The sequence below is a fragment of the Lolium rigidum genome, chromosome 7 (genome assembly GCF_022539505.1).
Source record: "Lolium rigidum isolate FL_2022 chromosome 7, APGP_CSIRO_Lrig_0.1, whole genome shotgun sequence".
Classification (NCBI taxonomy): Eukaryota; Viridiplantae; Streptophyta; class Magnoliopsida; order Poales; family Poaceae; genus Lolium; species Lolium rigidum.
In genome coordinates this window covers 299733706-299754413 of record NC_061514.1, presented here as the reverse complement: position 1 = coordinate 299754413, position 20708 = coordinate 299733706, and positions in this window count along the sequence as shown.

The following is a 20708-nucleotide window of genomic DNA, read 5'->3' as shown; positions in this document are numbered from 1 at the left end:
GATCCAGGCTTACCTTTTCATTTTCATGTTTTTAACTTGTAAAAAACTTGGTCAAACCTAGGATTCGACCAAGATTCAAATGGGCATAAAAATTCAGAGAAAATCAAAGAAATAAAAAACCAAAGAACATAGAGGCTTCTTATGTCATATAGTAAGCATTCAAGTTGATAAACAAGGTCTAGACATATTCAAAAAAGAAAAAGCATGTATCTACCTCTAACCCTAAACTCTGTCTTATGAAGTCAAGCATGAAGAGAAGTGGTTTTGGGTTTCAAACATGGAAATTTAAAAAACCTCCCAAACACTTCATTTTAGAGTGACTAAGAAGGATCCAGGCTTACCTTTTCATTTTCATGTTTTAAACTTGTTTAAATCTTGGTCAAACCTACGATTTGACCTAGATTCAAATGGGCATAAAAATTCAGAAAAAAATCAAAAAATGAAAAACCAAAGCACATAGCCTTTTTATGTCATATAGTAAGCATTCAAGTTGATAAACAAGGTCTAGACATATTCAAACCAGACAAATCATGTATCTACCCCTAACCCTAAACTCTGTCTTATGAAGTCAAGCATGAAGAGAAGTGGTTTTGGGTTTCAAACATGGAAATTTCAAAAACCTCCCAAAAGCTTCATTTTAGAGTGACTAAGTAGGATCCAGTGCTTACCTTTTCATTTTCATGTTTTAAACTTGTTTAAATCTTGCTCAAACTTACCCTAGGATCCATAGAAAACTTTGTACTAATATAGTATAATAAGCACCCGAGTTATTACACCAACAGGTCTGTCACTTACGTGTGGTTCCCATGCGTGAGGTCCCACACTTCAGTGAGCACAAGTTTATTTTGTGTCCTGTTGTAAACTGTGCTCTAATGCGTATTGGAAGTTTGGGTTCTTCAGGATCCATCGGTTGTCCCTCTCTCTCGAAAAAAAAACATCTCTCTCATTCTCGGCCTCGCTCGCTCGACTCGCTCGCACCTCCTGCGCACTGACAAACCCTGCACAACAGTCAGCATCACCCGAAAAAGGACAGACACCATAAATAAGAGGGGCCCCGTGACTGATCTCCCTTCGTCTCCTTCCGTGTGATCCCTCTTCCTCCGAGTTTCACTGGACGGGCAAACACACATGTGCTGCATAGTAATAATAAAATCCAGTTAAATAATCAACCTACGAATCTATGATTAAATAGGTTAAACTAGGGTTTTGCCCAGTACTACAGATCAAGCTTCATTTTAGAGTGACTAAGAAGGATCCAGGCTTACTTTTTCATTTTCATGTTTTAAACTTGTTCAGATCTTGGTTAAACCTAGGATTTGACCAAGATTCAAATGGGCATAAAAATTCAAAAAAATCAATGAAATGAAAAACCACAGCACATAGCCTTCTTATGTCATATAGTAAGCATTAAAGTTGATAAACAAGGTCTAGACATATTCAAACAAGAAAAAGCATGTATCTACCCCTAACCCTAAACTATGTCTTATGAAGTCAAGCATGAAGAGAAGTGGTTTTGGGTTTCAAATATGGAAATTTCAAAAACCTCCCAAAAGCTTCATTTTAGAGTGACTAAGAAGGATCCAGGCTTACCTTTTCATTTTCATGTTTTTAACTTGTAAAAAACTTGGTCAAACCTAGGATTTGACCAAGATTCAAATGGGCATAAAAATTCAGAGAAAATCAAAGAAATAAAAAACCAAAGAACATAGAGGCTTCTTATGTCATATAGTAAGCATTCAAGTTGATAAACAAGGTCTAGACATATTCAAACCAGAAAAAGCATGTATCTACCTCTAACCCTAAACTCTGTCTTATGAAGTCAAGCATGAAGAGAAGTGGTTTTGGGTTTCAAACATGGAAATTTAAAAAACCTCCCAAACACTTCATTTTAGAGTGACTAAGAAGGATCCAGGCTTACCTTTTCATTTTCATGTTTTAAACTTGTTTAAATCTTGGTCAAACCTACGATTTGACCTAGATTCAAATGGGCATAAAAATTCAGAAAAAAATCAAAAAATGAAAAACCAAAGCACATAGCCTTTTTATGTCATATAGTAAGCATTCAAGTTGATAAACAAGGTCTAGACATATTCAAACCAGACAAATCATGTATCTACCCCTAACCCTAAACTCTGTCTTATGAAGTCAAGCATGAAGAGAAGTGGTTTTGGGTTTCAAACATGGAAATTTCAAAAACCTCCCAAAAGCTTCATTTTAGAGTGACTAAGTAGGATCCAGGCTTACCTTTTCATTTTCATGTTTTAAACTTGTTTAAATCTTGCTCAAACTTACCCTAGGATCCATAGAAAACTTTGTACTAATATAGTATAATAAGCACCCGAGTTATTACACCAACAGGTCTGTCACTTACGTGTGGTTCCCATGCGTGAGGTCCCACACTTCAGTGAGCACAAGTTTATTTTGTGTCCTGTTGTAAACTGTGCTCTGATGCGTATTGGAAGTTTGGGTTCTTCAGGATCCATCGGTTGTCCCTCTCTCTCGAAAAATAAACATCTCTCTCATTCTCGGCCTCGCTCGCTCGACTCGCTCGCACCTCCTGCGCACTGACAAACCCTGCACAACAGTCAGCATCACCCGAAAAAGGACAGACACCATAAATAAGAGGGGCCCCGTGACTGATCTCCCTTCGTCTCCTTCCGTGTGATCCCTCTTCCTCCGAGTTTCACTGGACGGGCAAACACACATGTGCTGCATAGTAATAATAAAATCCAGTTAAATAATCAACCTACGAATCTATGATTAAATAGGTTAAACTAGGGTTTTGCCCAAGACTACAGATCAAGCTTCATTTTAGAGTGACTAAGAAGGATCCAGGCTTACTTTTTCATTTTCATGTTTTAAACTTGTTCAGATCTTGGTTAAACCTAGGATTTGACCAAGATTCAAATGGGCATAAAAATTCAAAAAAAATCAATGAAATGAAAAATCACAGCACATTGGCTTCTTATGTCATATAGTAAGCATTAAAGTTGATAAACAAGGTCTAGACATATTCAATCAAGAAAAAGCATGTATCTACCCCTAACCCTAAACTATGTCTTATGAAGTCAAGCATGAAGAGAAGTGGTTTTGGGTTTCAAATATGGAAATTTCAAAAACCTCCCAAAAGCTTCATTTTAGAGTGACTAAGAAGGATCCAGGCTTACCTTTTCATTTTCATGTTTTTAACTTGTTAAAAACTTGGTCAAACCTAGGATTTGACCAAGATTCAAATGGGCATAAAAATTCAGAGAAAATCAAAGAAATAAAAAACCAAAGAACATAGAGGCTTCTTATGTCATATAGTAAGCATTCAAGTTGATAAACAAGGTCTAGACATATTCAAACCAGAAAAAGCATGTATCTACCTCTAACCCTAAACTCTGTCTTATGAAGTCAAGCATGAAGAGAAGTGGTTTTGGGTTTCAAACATGGAAATTTAAAAAACCTCCCAAACACTTCATTTTAGAGTGACTAAGAAGGATCCAGGCTTACCTTTTCATTTTCATGTTTTAAACTTGTTTAAATCTTGGTCAAACCTACGATTTGACCTAGATTCAAATGGGCATAAAAATTCAGAAAAAAATCAAAAAATGAAAAACCAAAGCACATAGCCTTTTTATGTCATATAGTAAGCATTCAAGTTGATAAACAAGGTCTAGACATATTCAAACCGGACAAATCATGTATCTACCCCTAACCCTAAACTCTGTCTTATGAAGTCAAGCATGAAGAGAAGTGGTTTTGGGTTTCAAACATGGAAATTTCAAAAACCTCCCAAAAGCTTCATTTTAGAGTGACTAAGTAGGATCCAGTGCTTACCTTTTCATTTTCATGTTTTAAACTTGTTTAAATCTTGCTCAAACTTTCCCTAGGATCCATAGAAAACTTTGTACTAATATAGTATAATAAGCACCCGAGTTATTACACCAACAGGTCTGTCACTTACGTGTGGTTCCCATGCGTGAGGTCCCACACTTCAGTGAGCACAAGTTTATTTTGTGTCCTGTTGTAAACTGTGCTCTGATGCGTATTGGAAGTTTGGGTTCTTCAGGATCCATCGGTTGTCCCTCTCTCTCAAAAAAAACATCTCTCTCATTCTCGGCCTCGCTTGCTCGACTCGCTCGCTCGCTCGCACCTCCTACGCACTGACAAACCCTGCACAACAGTCAGCATCACCCGAAAAAGGACAGACACCATAAATAAGAGGGGCCCCGTGACTGCTCTCCCTTCGTCTCCTTCCTTGTGATCCCTCTTCCTCCGAGTTTCACTGGACGGGCAAACACACATGTGCTGCATAGAAATAATAAAATCCAGTTAAATAATCGACCTACGAATCTATGATTAAATAGGTTAAACAAGGGTTTTGCCCAGTACTACAGATCAAGCTTCATTTTAGAGTGACTAAGAAGGATCCAGGATTACTTTTTCATTTTCGTGTTTTAAACTTGTTCAGATCTTGGTTAAACCTAGGATTTGACCAAGATTCAAATGGGCATAAAAATTCAAAAAAAATCAAAGAAATGAAAAACCAAAGCACATAGCCTTCTTATGTCATATAGTAAGCATTAAAGATGATAAACAAGGTCTAGACATATTCAAACAAGAAAATCATGTATCTACCCCCTAACCCTAAACTATGTCTTATGAAGTCAAGCATGAAGAGAAGTGGTTTTGGGTTTCAAACATGGAAATTTCAAAAACCTCCCAAAAGCTTCATTTTAGAATGACTAAGAAGGATCCAGGCTTACCTTTTCATTTTCACGTTTTTAACTTGTTTAAACCTTGGTCAAACCTAGGATTTGACCAAGATTCAATGGGCATAAAAATTCATAAGAAAATCAAAAAAATCAAAAACAAAAGCACATAGAGGCTTCTTATGTCATATAGTAAGCATTTAAGTTGATAAACAAGGCCTAGACATATTCAAACCAGAAAAAGCATGTATATCTACCCCTAACCCTAAACTCTGTCTTATGAAGTCAAGCATGAAGAGAACTGGTTTTGGGTTTCAAACATGGAAATTTAAAAAACCTCCCAAAAGCTTCATTTTAGAGTGACTAAGAAGGATCCAGGCTTACCTTTTCATTTTCATGTTTTTAACTTGTTTAAACCTTGGTCAAACCTAGGATTTGACCAAGATTCAAATGGGCATAAAAATTCAGAAGAAAATCAAAAAATGAAAAACCAAAGCACATATAGAGGCTTCTTATGTCATATAGTAAGCATTCAAGTTGATAAACAAGGCCTAGACATATTCAAACCAGAAAAAGCATGTATATCTACCCTTAACCCTAAACTCTGTCTTATGAAGTCAAGCATGAAGAGAAGTGGTTTTGGGTTTCAAACATGGAAATTTCAAGAACCTCCCAAAAGCTTCATTTTAGAGTTACTAAGAAGGATCCAGGCTTACCTTTTCATTATCATGTTTTTAACTTGTTTAAACCTTGGTCAAACCTAGGATTTGACCAAGATTCAAATGGGCATACAAATTCAGAAAAAAATCAAGAAATGAAAAACCAAAGCACATAGCCTTTTTATGTCATATAGTAAGCATTCAAGTTGATAAAAAAGGTCTAGACATATTCAAACCAGACAAATCATGTATCTACCCCTAAACCTAAACTCTGTCTTATGATGTCATGCATGAAAAGAAGTGGTTTTGGGTTTCAACCATGGAAATTTCAAAAACCTCCCAAAAGCTTCATTTTAGAGTGACTAAGAAGGATCCAGGCTTACCTTTTCACTTTCATGTTTTAAATTAACTTGTTTAAATCTTGGTCAACCCTAGGATTTGACCAAGATTCAAATGGGCATAAACATTCAAAAAAAAATCAAAAAATGAAAAACCAAAGCACATAGCCTTCTTATTTCATATAGTAAGCATTCAAGTTGATAATAAACAAGGTCTAGAAATATTCAAACTAGAAAAATCATGTATCTACCCCCTAACCCTAAACTCTATCTTATGAAGTCAAGCATGAAGAGAAGTGGTTTTGGGTTTCAAACATGGAAATTTCAAAAACCTCCCAAAAGCATCATTTTAGAGTGACTAAGAAGGATCCAGGCTTACCTTTTCATTTTCATGTTTTTAACTTGTTTAATTCTTGGTCAAACCTATGATTTGACCAAGATTCAAATGGGCATAAAAATTCATTTGTTGGCATGATTATCCATGCAAAGGGGTTGAATATTTTAGTACTATAACTGGTTTATGTATATAGTAAGTAATATGTATCTAAAAATGTAGAGGCGCCATTTTGACCCGTATCTTATGTACCCCATTCACAAAATAAACCTATTTTGTCATCTAGAAAATGAAATATGATTTTTTATACCGAAAAGTTGAAAAGTCTAGTCAGCAACATTGTTGGGAATGGCAAGATGCACCACCATGCCCAATTTGGGCAGATTATAACAAACTATGCCACAAATATGGCCATAACTATGTCATTTGTTGGCTTGAAAACCATGAATCTTCATACACGATAGTCCGTTTTGTGAAGACATTTTGTTTTTTACTACCCTATCACAGGTTTATTATTTTCCCTGTCAACTAACACATATAAGAACACTCCATGCGGAAGGCTTTCATTTTTTGAGGCTTTCTTCATTTTCATTTATTTATTTCAAAACCAGGTCAAAATGGTCGACATGATTATCCATGCAAAGGGGTCGAGTATTTCAGTACTATCACTTGTTTCTGTATATAGTAAGTAATATGTATCTAAAAATTATTTTTTGGGGCTTCTAGGACCAAGTTATAAAACACCTACAGTTCAAATTTGAATTACTTTCAATAAATCAGTATAAAGTCATTTAAATGTGCGAAACTAGCTAGAAATCACTAAAAACCATAAAAGTTGGGAATTGGCACTAAAATATGGCCTAATTTATCTTCAAAATGTAGAGGTGCCATTTTGACCCGTATCTTATGTACCCCATTCACAAAATAAACATATTTTGTCATCTAGAAAATGAAAAATGATTTTTTATACCGAAAAGTTGAAAAATCTAGTAATCAACATTGTTGGGAATGGCAAGATGCACCACCATGCCCAATTTGGGCACATTATAACAAACTATGCCAAAAATATGGCCATAACTATATCATTTGGCTTGAAAACCACGAATCTTCATACACGATAGTCCGTTTTGTGAAGACATTTTGTTTTTTACTACCCTATCATTGGTTTCTTATTTTCCATGTCAACTAACACATATAAGCACACTCCATGCAAAAGGGTTTCATTTTTTGAGGTTTTCTTCATTTTCATTTATTTATTTCAAAACCAGGTCAAAATGGTCGATATGATTATCCATGCAAAGGGTTGAATATTTCAGTACTATCACTGGTTTCTATATATAGTAAGTAATATGTATCTAAAAATGATTTTTGGGGACTTGTAGGACCAAGTTATAACACACCTTCAATTCAAATTTGAATTACTTTCAATAAATCAGCATAAAGTCATTTAAATGTGCGAAACTAGCTAGAAAGCACTAAAAAGCGTAAAAGTTGGGAATTGGCATTAAAATATGGCCTAATTTATTTTAAAAATGTAGAGGCGCCATTTTGACCCGTATATTATGTACCCCATGCACAAAATAAACATATTTTGTCATCTAGAAAATGAAAAATGATTTTTATACCGAAAAGTTGAAAAGTCTAGTCAGCAACATTGTTAGAAATGGCAAGATCCACCACCATGCCCAATTAGGGAACATTATAAAAAACTATGATGTCCAGGGAGGATCAAACTTGGTAATATGAACTATGAGATTGAACAAAACGGTATATTTGGTTTACCCTTTGAACTTCCTAACTTACCATAATATTGACTTCTTATTTTTATTTAAAAATAGATATTTTAATATCCCATTGTTGTGCAATAATATATGTTTTTATCTCAAATCAATTAGCATTTGATTTTGAAAAACTACCATAATAATTCATGAGAAAGCGTTGAACAAGTTTCAGAATGTAATTTTATACTTGATATGACCAATAATAGACTTAAATTGGATTTCAAAGTTTAGATTTTATAAGCGAATAAAGTTCCATGTTGCAGACTATGTATTAGCTTGACGGGCACCCCTAGAATAAAGTAGGTCGGTCACTTACGTGTGGTTCCCATGCGTGTAGGTCTCACACATCAGTGAGCACAAGTCACGTGCGGTAGGTAGGCAAACTCCCAGCAATCTTCTTTGTCAAGTAAAGACGCATCGTCAAGACTCTCTCTCTCTCTCCCCCTTTTGTCCCTGAAAAAAAGAATATTAGACGGGCGCGTAGCCTGCACTGCATGTCTGCAGCACTGGAATCCCTGTGTGCTGGTCAACATCACTCACCAAAAAAGTGAAGCATTTCTTCTCACCATAAATAACAGCGGCCCCGTGAGGCACTGCTCTCCCTTTCTCTTTCTCCTTCCGTGTGATCCCTCTTCCACCTTTTATCCTTTGCACGAAACTCCACTTATTGTTGTAATTGTTGCACAAAAAACTCACTTAACTTGTTCTTTTGCACATATCACCAACTCATGTATTTGTTGCACAAAGGTCTAAATCTGTGGCTAAGCTACTTAACTCTAAATCTGATGACCGGGACCTAGAAGGTAGTGGTAATATCCAGTCATTGTGTAGAGTGGTTTTTAGAACTCTAAAAGAATATGTAAATATTTTAGCAATTGAAATAATATAAATTAACTAATATGGGACAGTCATGAAATATATTTTCTATTATCCGGCCAATAGCAAGTGTCATGAAATATATTCATTGTAAACTTAGTGATAATCACTCGAGTTTGATATGAATGGCCTAGCTAGCTATGGGCATCTCCCACTATATATGTTGTCCACAAGACCAACCAACAAGCAAAAGGTATTCCACGAGGAAAGTTTCTTATGGGTGACTTTCATCTCTGCCGCAAAACACGCGCCGAAATTGTTGGCGTGTCCCATTTTCAAGCTATGCCAAAACCTGCGGTTTGCCCGTCGGCCTATAAATATCGGTCCACAGAGGATATTTCCCTGTAGAGCACACAATTCGAACACCACATCTTTCTCATGCTTCTACCAGACACACTCCCTGGACGACGGCCGTGCCCCACCGCCCCTACTCACCATCACTGCCTCCTCACTGGCCACCGTAGTGACCGACCACGTTTTACCGGCTCCCTTGCTGTCTAGCAAGCCGGATTAGCTTCCTCGACGCCGACGTTGACTGCACCATATCTGCTCCGGATATGCTTCCCCGACTCTGTAGTCCACCTCACCGGAGATCGAGATGGGCAAAAAACGTGGCCCCAAAGTCGACCACCCCCAACCAAAGAGTAAATCCGCCCTGGCCTCAGACGAAGGTTGATGAATACTTTACATGTCCGCTTTTGTTATATGCATTTGATTTCTGACACTAGTTTTCGTTGCTTTCTTGCAATGCATTTTTGCTGATATTAGATCAGTGTAGATAGTTGTTTGCCACGTAGCTATATGAGATCTTAACCTTACATCTGCTGATCGAGAGGAAGATCGAGGTTATGTCCGCTTTCGTTATGCATTTCTTTTCCGAAAATCACTTCTGTGTGATATGTTTTGGGGGTTTGAAGTATGCATTTTAAAAAGGTTATGATAGCAGTCAAGTTAGCAGAGCAATTTGTTGATAGTATTAAACTGCCTGTATTTTTTTTTTATCTCGGAACTCTGCTGATCGTAACCTTACATCTCGTCGATGCGAGAGCGCAGGTTATGTCCGCTTTCGTTACGCATTTCTTTTCCAAATATCACTGTGCGATACTTTTTTTGGGGTTTGAAGTATACTACCTCCACCTCAAAGCTGAAGGCTTATTTATAAAAGTCAAACCAAGTAAAGTTTGACCAAACTTTCAGAACCATCTATCAAGAAATATAATATTTTTGTAGATACCGTACGAAAATATATTCGTTATCTATTTAATGATATTAAATTTGTATTTTGCATGTTAATGATTTTTGGTAAAAACTTCGGGATGGTGGTAGTATGTTTTACAAAGGTTATGATAGCAGTCAAGCTAGCAGAGCAATTTATTGATAGTATTAAACTGCCTGTATTTTTTTATTTGCAACTCTGTGTGCGCCATGTGGAATTGCATGCTCTAGCCAGTTCATCCAATGAGGTTTTATCACTTAACACCATAAGTTGGGGATATTTTTTATCACAGAACCACAACCCTAGAAATTTGTGTCACAAAACACCAACATTTGGGGTAATTGTTTCGCAGAATACATAATCTCTGTTTGATAGCCCATTAGTGACTTCAGGCCACCGTCAGTTTAAGAGTGACAGCAGGAGGAAGACAATTAGACTTTATTTTGTAGTATTTGCTGTTAAACGCTATATACAAAGCTGTTTGTCAACACTAGTGGTTAAATCTTATGTCCAGACAATTAAAAAAAATCTTATGTCCAGGGTAGTTGTATTGGTACACATTATCAAAACCTTATGCTGGTACAGAATATATTACCCAAATCTCATGTTCTTGTGTGGTTATAATTTCAATGGATATTTGTCATATGGTAATTCATTTGTGTGTAGCATATGTAACAAGTGTGGATCATGTTCTCATTTTCACAGAGTGTCTACAAAATTTCACACCAAAATTCATATGTTTGTAGCAAACATGCTCACGTACTGTAAATTGGTGTCACGCTATAGGGTCATGCTCTTGTCAAGCCAACTAATGACAAATAATGTGTTATGTGAAATAATTTCCCCAAATGTTGGTGTTTTGTGATAAAAAAAATCCCCAACTTGTGGTGCTAAGTGGTAAAACCACTCATTCAATAGACCGAGCCTTAGGCATGTATCATTAGATTTTTTTTAGGAAGGCTGCAAATATTTATTTTGAATACTGCGTTGGCTAGGATTTGAACTCAGGACCTTGTAGGTCTGATACCATTTTGAATTGCATGCTCTAGCAAGTTCATCCAATAGACCAATCTGTTGGAACTTGGAAGACCCTAGGCGATTATATTAAACACGCCATTCCATATGGGTAACCATTGGCATGTAATGACACATATATGTGTTTGAGTCTATATGTGGATTGCTTAGCCCTTTCCATCAGTTCGGACTTTTGGTTGCGTTGGCTACTGCATGAAGCTTGACATGGTATCAGAACCCAAGGTCTCGAGTTCGAGTTTTGGCTTTCATACTTATCCTAAAAATTGTTGCTGCTGCCCTCTGTTGCCCAACATAAATTATTATTGAGCCATAATTTGTTTGCCCTTTCCACCAGTTCGGACTTTCGGTTGCGTTGGCTAGTGCATGAAGCTTGACAATATGAACATCAATTATTTTTGGGTCATAGTTTGTTTGTCATTACACATTTTGAGCAGTCTCACTGCTACTATTAATTTGTTCTTATATGCACAGTTCCATGATAAATCTCATCTGCATTTCTCACCAATGCATGTTAGGTCTTCCACTCGAGAATGAGTATGAAGAGCAACGGAGGCAAAATATCCTGTATAATATCCGAGTTGCAGCCTCGTTGGGCCTAACACTACCTCCTTCTACAAGGTCTAGTGCAAAAACGCCACCCACCTCCCTCACAAAGGATACGGAACATTCCTCTGATTCAGAATTTGATCCAGCTGATTGTGATGGCGAGCTGACTCAGGAAGATGCCCTGGTCGACTATCCTCCGCAACACAACAAGGTGTTTTCTCTGTCCTCCTGTCGAATTATTTGTCCCAACTTCCATTTGTTGTATCCCAATCCTACCAAATATGTTACCCATGCCATGTTCAATCTCATTGCTACAATTTTTCCTGCTTAGTTAGCGCATCATATATGTTTTGGCATATGTTGCCTTACTGTTTTTCCATTCCATCTGCATATCATCATCATATAATATTGTACACTGAAATATCATTTATGTGTGACAGGCATCTGCAGATTTGTAACATCCCAATTTTTAAATCAATGAGAAAGGTGGTTTCCAAATTTCAAATTTTAGAACTAACAAAAACTTTTATTTAATTATGGTGCTATGCATAGTGTTCATGCATCCTCATGTGACATTGCCATGAGGATTGTTGGTGTGCTAATCAAAGTAGCTAAAACCCTAGAGTATGATCAATTGAGATCACCAAAATTAAGCAAATAAGAAAAAGGGAAGGAAATGAGAAAAATGCAAAAACCTGACAAATGGGCCTATGGCCATTTTTGAAAACCTCTAACCTAGGCCATATAACTTTGTGCCAATGGTTTGGAAACTCAACTAAACTCAAAAGAACCCATTTTGCATCAAAGAAACCAAATTCAAATCAAAGGAAAATTCAAAATTTAATCACATGTGATAATGGTCACTTTTGATTTTCACATCAGGGTACCCACTTTGAGCCCCTGGATTAAGAGATTTTTAAAGCAAACAACCCCAACTCTTTGCACCTCATCCAAGACCTCATCAAGGAGAACAACTTTGGTCAAGACCACCCCTGCAAACTCTTTCTCAATTTCTTGTTTTCATCAAGCAAAGTAGGGACATCAAATCAGATTTAAGATTGTGCCCTTTTTGGAAATTTCACAAACCACCTTCATTTTGCACACCACCACCACCATTGTGTGCTAAATTTTATTTGAATCAACTCCACCAAATTTTTTTGCAAAATTCAAAAATTAATTTCTTGCGGCCATTTGGTCGAGCACCTTGCGGGCATGGAATAGAAATGTGCCCATACTGAATTTGGAGAGTGGACCAAGTCCACCCTGACCTCCAGTGCATCCCTCTGCACCCCCACTAGCCTCTCCATGCCTCTGCATCACTGCACCTTGGTCACCACGACCATGGCATGACCATGCCGTGGCATGGCATCACCTCACCATGCCACTCTCCTCTCTGGTCAAATCCACCGGGCACCACCATGTCATCCACCTCCCCCTCACTCCCTTGAACACGCTAGACATCTTGGTCGACCGAGGAGAGCGAGCCAGTGGCCGGAACGCAACGTGCCCCGTGACACCCAGACGTGCCAGGACGCGCACCGACACGCCCTGGACGCGCCAGAGCGCGACGTCGCCCCGGCAATTGAACTGCCGTGTCAATTGAACTCCATGATCGCAGAAGAGCAACCTAGTTTGTATCAAGAATTTGAGCAGTTTAGACAGGAGCTAGTTAGTGAAGGATTCCTAGCAAGCATAGAGCTCCAGCCTGATGGGATTCGTAGCATAGAAAACAAAAAATTTCCTACCGCAAGAACGAAAACACAAGCCAAGATCTAATCTAGTAGACGGTAGCAACGAGGAGATGAAGAGACTAACCCTCGAAGATCGCAAAGCTTAACGAGATTAGATCTCGGGGTGGATGTAGTCGATCACTTGCCGCTTGCAAAAGCGCGTAGAAGATCTTGACGGTGCCACAATCGGGCAGCACCTCCGTACTCGGTCACACGTACGGTGTTGATGAAGACGACGCCCTCCTCCCCGTTCCAGCGGGCAGCGGAAGTAGTAGATCCTCCTCGGAATCCCGGCAGCACGACGGCGTGGTGGCGGTGGTGGTGGAGATCGCCGGCAGGGCTTCGCCTATGCGCTGCGGGAGAGATATGTGGAGGAGGGGCGCTAGGGTTTGGGGAGAGAGGGGGTGTAGGGCGCCGGCCACTTGGAGGCTGCGGCCTGGATGGCTTGGTGTGGCCGGCCCCTCCCCTTGGCTCCTCATTATATAGGTGGAAATCCTCAAGAGTTGTAGTCCAAGTCTTCGAATAAGACCCCAACAACAAAACCTCCCATAGGTGGGAAACCTACTCAAGGGGGGAGTCCTACTCAAGGTGGGACTCCCACCTTTCCTTGAGGTGGGGTGGCCGGCCACCTTAGGTGGAGCCCACCGGGACTCCTCCCCTTAGGGTTGGCCGTCCTAGCTAGTGGAGTCCCTCCGGGACTCCGCCTTCCATAGTGATTTCTTCCGGACTTTTCTAGAACCTTCTAGAACCTTCCATAAATGCACCGGATCATTTTCAAACTTGTAAAATGACTTCCTATATATGAATCTTATTCTCCGGACCATTCCGAACTCCTCGTGATGTCCTGGATCCCATCCGAGACTCCGAACAAAACTTCGAACTCCATTCCAAATTCCATATCTACTCAAACGACATCAAACCTTAAGTGTGTCACCCTACGGTTCGCGAACTATGCAGACATGGTTGAGACTTCTCTCCGACCAATAACCAATAGCGGGATCTGGAGATCCATAATGGCTCCCACATATTCAACGATGACTTAGTGATCGATTGAACCATTTACATACGATACCGATTCCCTTTGTCACGCGATATTTTACTTGTCCGAGGTTTGATCATCGGTATCTCTATACCTCATTCAACCTCATCTCCTGACAAGTACTCTTTACTCGTAACGTGGTATGTGGTCTCTTATGAACCATTCATATGCTTGCAAGCTAATTAGACGGCATTCCACCGAGAGGGCCCAGAGTATATCTATCCGTCATCGGGATGGACAAATCCCACTGTTGATCCATATGCCTCAACTCATACTTTCCGAATACCTAATCCCACCTTTATAACCACCCATTTACGCAGATGGCGTTTGATGTAATCAAAGTACCCTTCCGGCATAAGTGATTTACATGATCTCATGGTCGAAGGACTAGGTAACTATGTATCGAAAGCTTATAGCAAATGAACTTAATGACGTGATCTTATGCTACGCTTAATTGGGTGTGTCCATTACATCATTCAACTAATGACATAACCTTGTTATTAATAACATCCAATGTTCATGATCATGAAACTATGATCATCTTTTAATCAACAAGCTAGTTATATAAGAGGCTTACTAGGGACTCCTTGTTGTTTACATAACACACATGTATCAATGTTTCGGTTAATACAATTATAGCATGGTATGCAAACATTTATCATAAACATAAAGATATATAATAACCACTTTATTATTGCCTCTTGGGCATATCTCCAACAGTCTCCCACTTGCACTAGAGTCAATAATCTAGATTACATAGTAAGGTACCTAACACCCATGCATTCTGGTGTTGCTCATGCTTTGCCCTAGGGAGAGCTTTAGTCAACGGATCTGCCACATTCAGATCAGTGTGTACTTTGCAAATCTTTACTTCTCCATCTTCGATGTACTCGCGAATCGAATGAAAACGCAGCTTGATATGCTTCAGCTTCTTGTGTGACCTTGGTTCTTGTGCATTGGCGATGGCACCCATGTTGTCACAATAAATGACTAGTGGGTCCAATGCACTAGGAACCACACCAAGCTCAACAATGAACCTCTTCATCCATACCGCTTCGAAGAAGCCTCCGAAGCCGCTATGTATTCCGATTCTGTTGAAGACTTCGCCATCGTGCACTTGCTTGGAGTTGCACCAGCTTATTGCAGCACCATTCAATATAAACACGTACCCAGACCGAGACTTAGAGTCATCAGGATCAGTGTTCCAACTTGCATCGGTGTAACTGGTTACAACGAGCTCTTGGTCACCGCCATAACAAAGAAACATATCCTTAGTCCTTTTCAAGTACTTCAGGATATTCTTGACCGCTGTCCAGTGTTCCATTCCTGGATCACTTTGATATCTGCTAGTCAAACTAACAGCATGTGCTATATCCGGTCTAGTACACAGCAGGTGTTATCACCAGAATTTGACCAAGTCAGAGGTGGGCCGCGATCAAGATAGACGTGAAGAATCTATTTGGAAGAAATAGGTGAATCGGCCTTTATACGCAGAGTTTGGGCTAGTTAGCCCGTGTATCTTTATATAGTAGGTTATGTAGAAGTTAGAGTTTATCTCGTGCACGGTTTGGTGCACGCCCACATTAGAAAGTCCGCTGGACTATAAATATGTATCTAGGGTTTATGAAATAAACAACAACCAACGTTCAACACAAACAAATCTCGGCGCATCGCCAACTCCTTCGTCTCGAGGGTTCCTCCGGTAGCACCATGCTGCCTAGATCGCATCTTGCGATCTAGGCAGCACGAGCCTGCCCCGTTGTTCATGCGTTGCTCGTGCTCGAAGCCTTTTTGATGGCGAGCAACGTAGTTATCTTAGATGTGTTAGGGTTAGCATTGTTCTTAGTATCATATGCTGTCGTAGTGCAACCCTTGCGCATCTAGCCGCCCTTACACCTGTCTTAGGTGTAGGGGCGGCACCCCGCTTGGTCATTATTTAGTAGATCTGATCCGTTACGGTTGCTCCTTGATTCTTCAAGGATTAGTTTAACATCCACAATAGTTAGGCCTTACAAAGGGTTGGAGGATCCAGCGGCGTGTAGGGTGTAGTTTGCTAGCCCTAGACAGGACGTTCCGAGGATCAACCTCGTGTTGGTTTTTAGGCCCTGTCTAGGATCGGCTTACGATCACCGTGCGCGAGCGCGAGGCCCAATCGTGAGTAGGATGATCCGATTATGCGGTGAAAACCCCAAATCGTCGTAGATCTCATATGCTTTATCTTGATCAAGCAGGACCACCATATATTCGGCCACCTTGGACGAATCATGGGTGGATCGGCTCCTCGAGCCGATTCACAGGATAACCTGAGAGCCGATCGAGGCTCGTATTTAACGTGTACGTGTGTGCCCTGCAGGAAACTAAGCGAGGCATCATCCACACCTTCCTGACCAGGTATAGGTCAGGTGGCACGCCCTTGCGATAGCATCGGCGCGCGACCAGGAGGCTTTGCGGGCCGTCGCTCTGAGGGACTGGGGCCAGCCGCAGCCCTAGTTGTTCCCGGCTCTACGGTGTTGACCAGTCACTGCCCGCCGGTGGGTTTCTGACGTCAACACATTCTGGCACGCCCGGTGGGACACATCTTCGACATCCACCACATCGCCATCTACATCTGAGATGGCGGAAAGCACTCTGGTCAAGTACGAGGACCTGGCTGACAAGCTCAAGAAGAAGCATGACGAGATCGAGATAGTCCTCGACACCGAACTCATCGGCTCCTTTGAGAAGACCCGTTCGCACGGCATCAAGCTCAACGGAGGCATGCGTCCGTGGCCTGGTGTCAACATGGTGGGTCTTGGCCACCACATAAGGAAGCCAGAGTTCTCCTTTGGTGTCAACATGGCAGGGCTCGCAAGCCGCCATGACCAAGATAAAGCGAGAAAGCAGCCACTCCCGTGGCAAGGATAAAGAGGAGGCCGTCCCACGCGACCGGCCCCAAGGCGATGATAGACGGTACCTAACCGAAGAGGAGGTGAAAAGCATATGGTATCAACACCCACGCTCCGTACATCTCCTCAACAAGTATGAGCAGCAATATGACCGACGTCGGCGCTACGACGAAGACGATGAAAGATGCCATCGGTCCAATGCAGAGGACAGGAGGTACCATCAGCGTGACAGAGGCAACGACGGGTACGAACGTCGCGCGAGAGGGAGGTCAAGGGAGCAAGACAACATGGATAGGCATTGGGACTGTCCTTTCTTCAAGCACTGCTCGGGACTCGGGAATGAGCCGATTACCGACAATCGAGAACTGCCCAGAGTGCAAACAACTCATGAAGAAAGCGAACGAGGTTTCAATGTTCGAGCGTCTAGGACCTCTCCCACCTCGGAGCAAACGAGCTGAGTCATCTCAAGAAGAAGACTTTGAGGAGTCAGATGGAGAAGACGATAGGTATCACCGGCCAAGGTGGTGCCCTGATGGACTCAGCCATTCTCAAAAGCGTAGGGTGCAGCGGCTGCGAAGCTTAGAAGAAACCGAGGCACAGTACCTGTATACGTTGAGGAAGGCACGGCCCGACCTGGCCGTGAAAATTCAACAAACATTGAAGACAAAGGTGCGCCCGCCAAAGAAAGTATGGCGCCCTAAACAGGCGAAAGGCGATGCACAGGCACCAGCTGATGCCGATGCAGAAGCATCGGCTGTTATAAACACAGTGACCAGGATCTCGTCGGAGATTTATGGCCCAAGACGTAGTGAACCTTCCTCCGGCGAGTCACGTCGCCGTGATAAGAGACCAAGAAGTTGTAAACCCTCGTTGGGCGATGCAACGAAAAGAAAGGCCGATTTTAGCGATCGGCCAGTATTGTCCCCAACGTACGCTTTGCCTGTGTTCAACATTGACTTAGCAGGCGACGGGAAGCTGGGTTACGGGTTTACATCAGCTGACGAGCTAGAAGAGATTGAGGAAGTCAAGGGGGAGGTCAGGAAAATGTTGGATGCCGGGTGCATCAGGCCACACAGGTACATTGAATGGATTCCCAATGTTGTACTTATGAAGAGAAAGGATGGCCGATGGCATCGCTATAAACGACCGGGACCCTAGCAACGCTACTCCGAAGGGTGAATAGTCAGATTGACAACTGCAAGGAAAGCCGATTCCCAGCAATCGGCTAAAATTGTTCTCACCACGTGTGTTCACTTCTGTACTAATTAACATGGTGGGTGGTACGACAAGCTTAAATTGGCCGAGAAACCGATAACCACTTGAAAGGTTCGGCTCGGGGGGCACATACGTAGAGGAAGTCCAAGGCCACGGAGTATGTACCCAGGAAGAGCCGATTCATGAGATCAATCGGCCAAAACTATCCTCGACATACGTTTTTGTCTGAGTTCAGCATAGATTTAACGAAGTGCTCGAAGAGCCGATACCATCAATTCAGTGACAGAATCGGCTCGGGGGGCACATAGAAGGCCGGAACACAAGGGTACAGAGTTTGAAACAAGTCAAGATATTTCCTCTGATAACACATGGGGGCCGGTACATGAGTAAATCGGCCGGCCGAAGAAAATTTGGAGGCCGAAGAAAATTTGGAAATTTTTTAAACACAGCCGATGCGCAGACATCGACTCAAGAAGCCCAATGGAGCAGATATCAAGTTGTGTGGAGAGGCTCTACTGGATGAGGCCCTCAATGGAACTGTTTTGGCGACGCAGATCCTCTCTGCAAGGACCCCTAGCTCCCATTGGCAAGACTTCAAGTTCAGCGGCGCCGGCAGGGACGTTACTTTTGGCGTCCAGAGCTACCTTTGTCTCATTGAAAGCCGCTGATATTTGTCTGCAAGTCCGAGGGATCACAACCCTGACCAACAACAAGAGCAGCGTGGACGTGCAGATCAGGCTCTGATGAGCCCAACGAAGGGAGCATATCCCTTCTAGGACCATGAGGACAGCCGATGGTGAAGCAATTGGCCAATTCAAAACTTGGGGCAGTTCGCCCTGAAGGATTCTTCACTATAGAAAGCCGATTTTTTCGAAATCGGTTGGCGCTGCGTCACAGTTGTCTGAGGAATGGTGCTGATGTCGCAAAATTATCAGTGCCCACATGCAAGTCGATTGAGCGACAAGCCCAGAGCTCTATTATAGACACCTTCCTGAAGCCAGATGGCCAGCCGGCTAAATTCATAATCAGGTTTAAGGATCCCCTTTGGAGGGGTTTCATGATGCAGAGCCGATACACAGTCATCAGCTTTAGTACAAGTGCGCGAAATTGCCAGGTTGCCGGTTCGACAATGCTATCAGAGGAATGTTGGCAGGCGAGTCGGCCTTTTGCTCATTGGGCTGTGGGTAATCATCCACAGTATCGGCTGTCGACGGAAGAAAGGTGAGCTGCAGGCTTGATCGAGCCCGGATCTGTTTGTCTGAATCACGGGTCTTCATTACTGTTTTCACCTCGGCCGAAGCTCTGGGGCAGCTCGCCCTTAAGATTTCTTGGCCTATGGAGCCGATTTCGTCGAAATCGGTTTGCTCTACATCACAGTTCGTGTGGAAGAGGAGGATGCGGCAGAAGAATGTCAGAAATTTAAAGTTAACAAGAAGACTGGACATTATTTCAGGAGTTTTGCCGCTAAGTCTAGCATTCCATTCAGCTAGATCTCGTGCTTCCAAGGTCCGGGGTTTGCACGATTGTGGCTTGGCCCCGTCCGGTCGGGGTGTGGAGGTCCGGATGGACCTATCCCGAAATTCATCAGGAGAGACCGATGCGTTGCCATCGGCTCATTAAGCATTGACCGAATCGACAGTCGGCAAAATCATTACGGAGGAAAATCGGCTAAAAGCAAAATCAAATTGGGGAAGTTCTGTTGACGTCAGAAACCCACCGGCGGGCAGTGACTGGTCAACACCGTAGAGCCGGGAACAACTAGGGCTGCGGCTGGCCCCAGTCCCTCAGAGCGACGGCCCGCAAAGCCTCCTGGTCGCGCGCCGATGCAAATTGCAAGGGCGTGCCACCCGACCTATACCCGGTCGGAAGGTGTGGATGATGCCTCGCTTAGTTTCCTGCAGGGCACACACGTACACGTTAAATACGAGCCTCGATCGGCTCTCGGGTTATCCCGTGAATCGGCTCATGGAGCCGATCCACCCATGATTCGTCCAAGGTGGCCGAATATATGGTGGTCCTGCTTGATCAAGATAAAGCATATGAGATCCACGACGATTTGGGGTTTTCACCGCATAATCGGATCATCCTACTCACGATTGGGCCTCGCGCTCGCGCACGGTGATCGTAAGCCAATCCTAGACAAGGCCTAAAAACCAACACGAGGTTGATCCTCGGAACATCCTGTCTAGGGCCAGCAAACTACACCCTACGCGCCGCCGGATCCTCCAACCCTTTGTAAGGCCTAACTATTGCAGATATCAAACTAATCCTTGATGAATCAAGGAGCAACCGTAACGGATCAGATCTACTAAATAACGATCAAGCGGGGTGCCGCCCCTGCACCCATGATGAGGTAC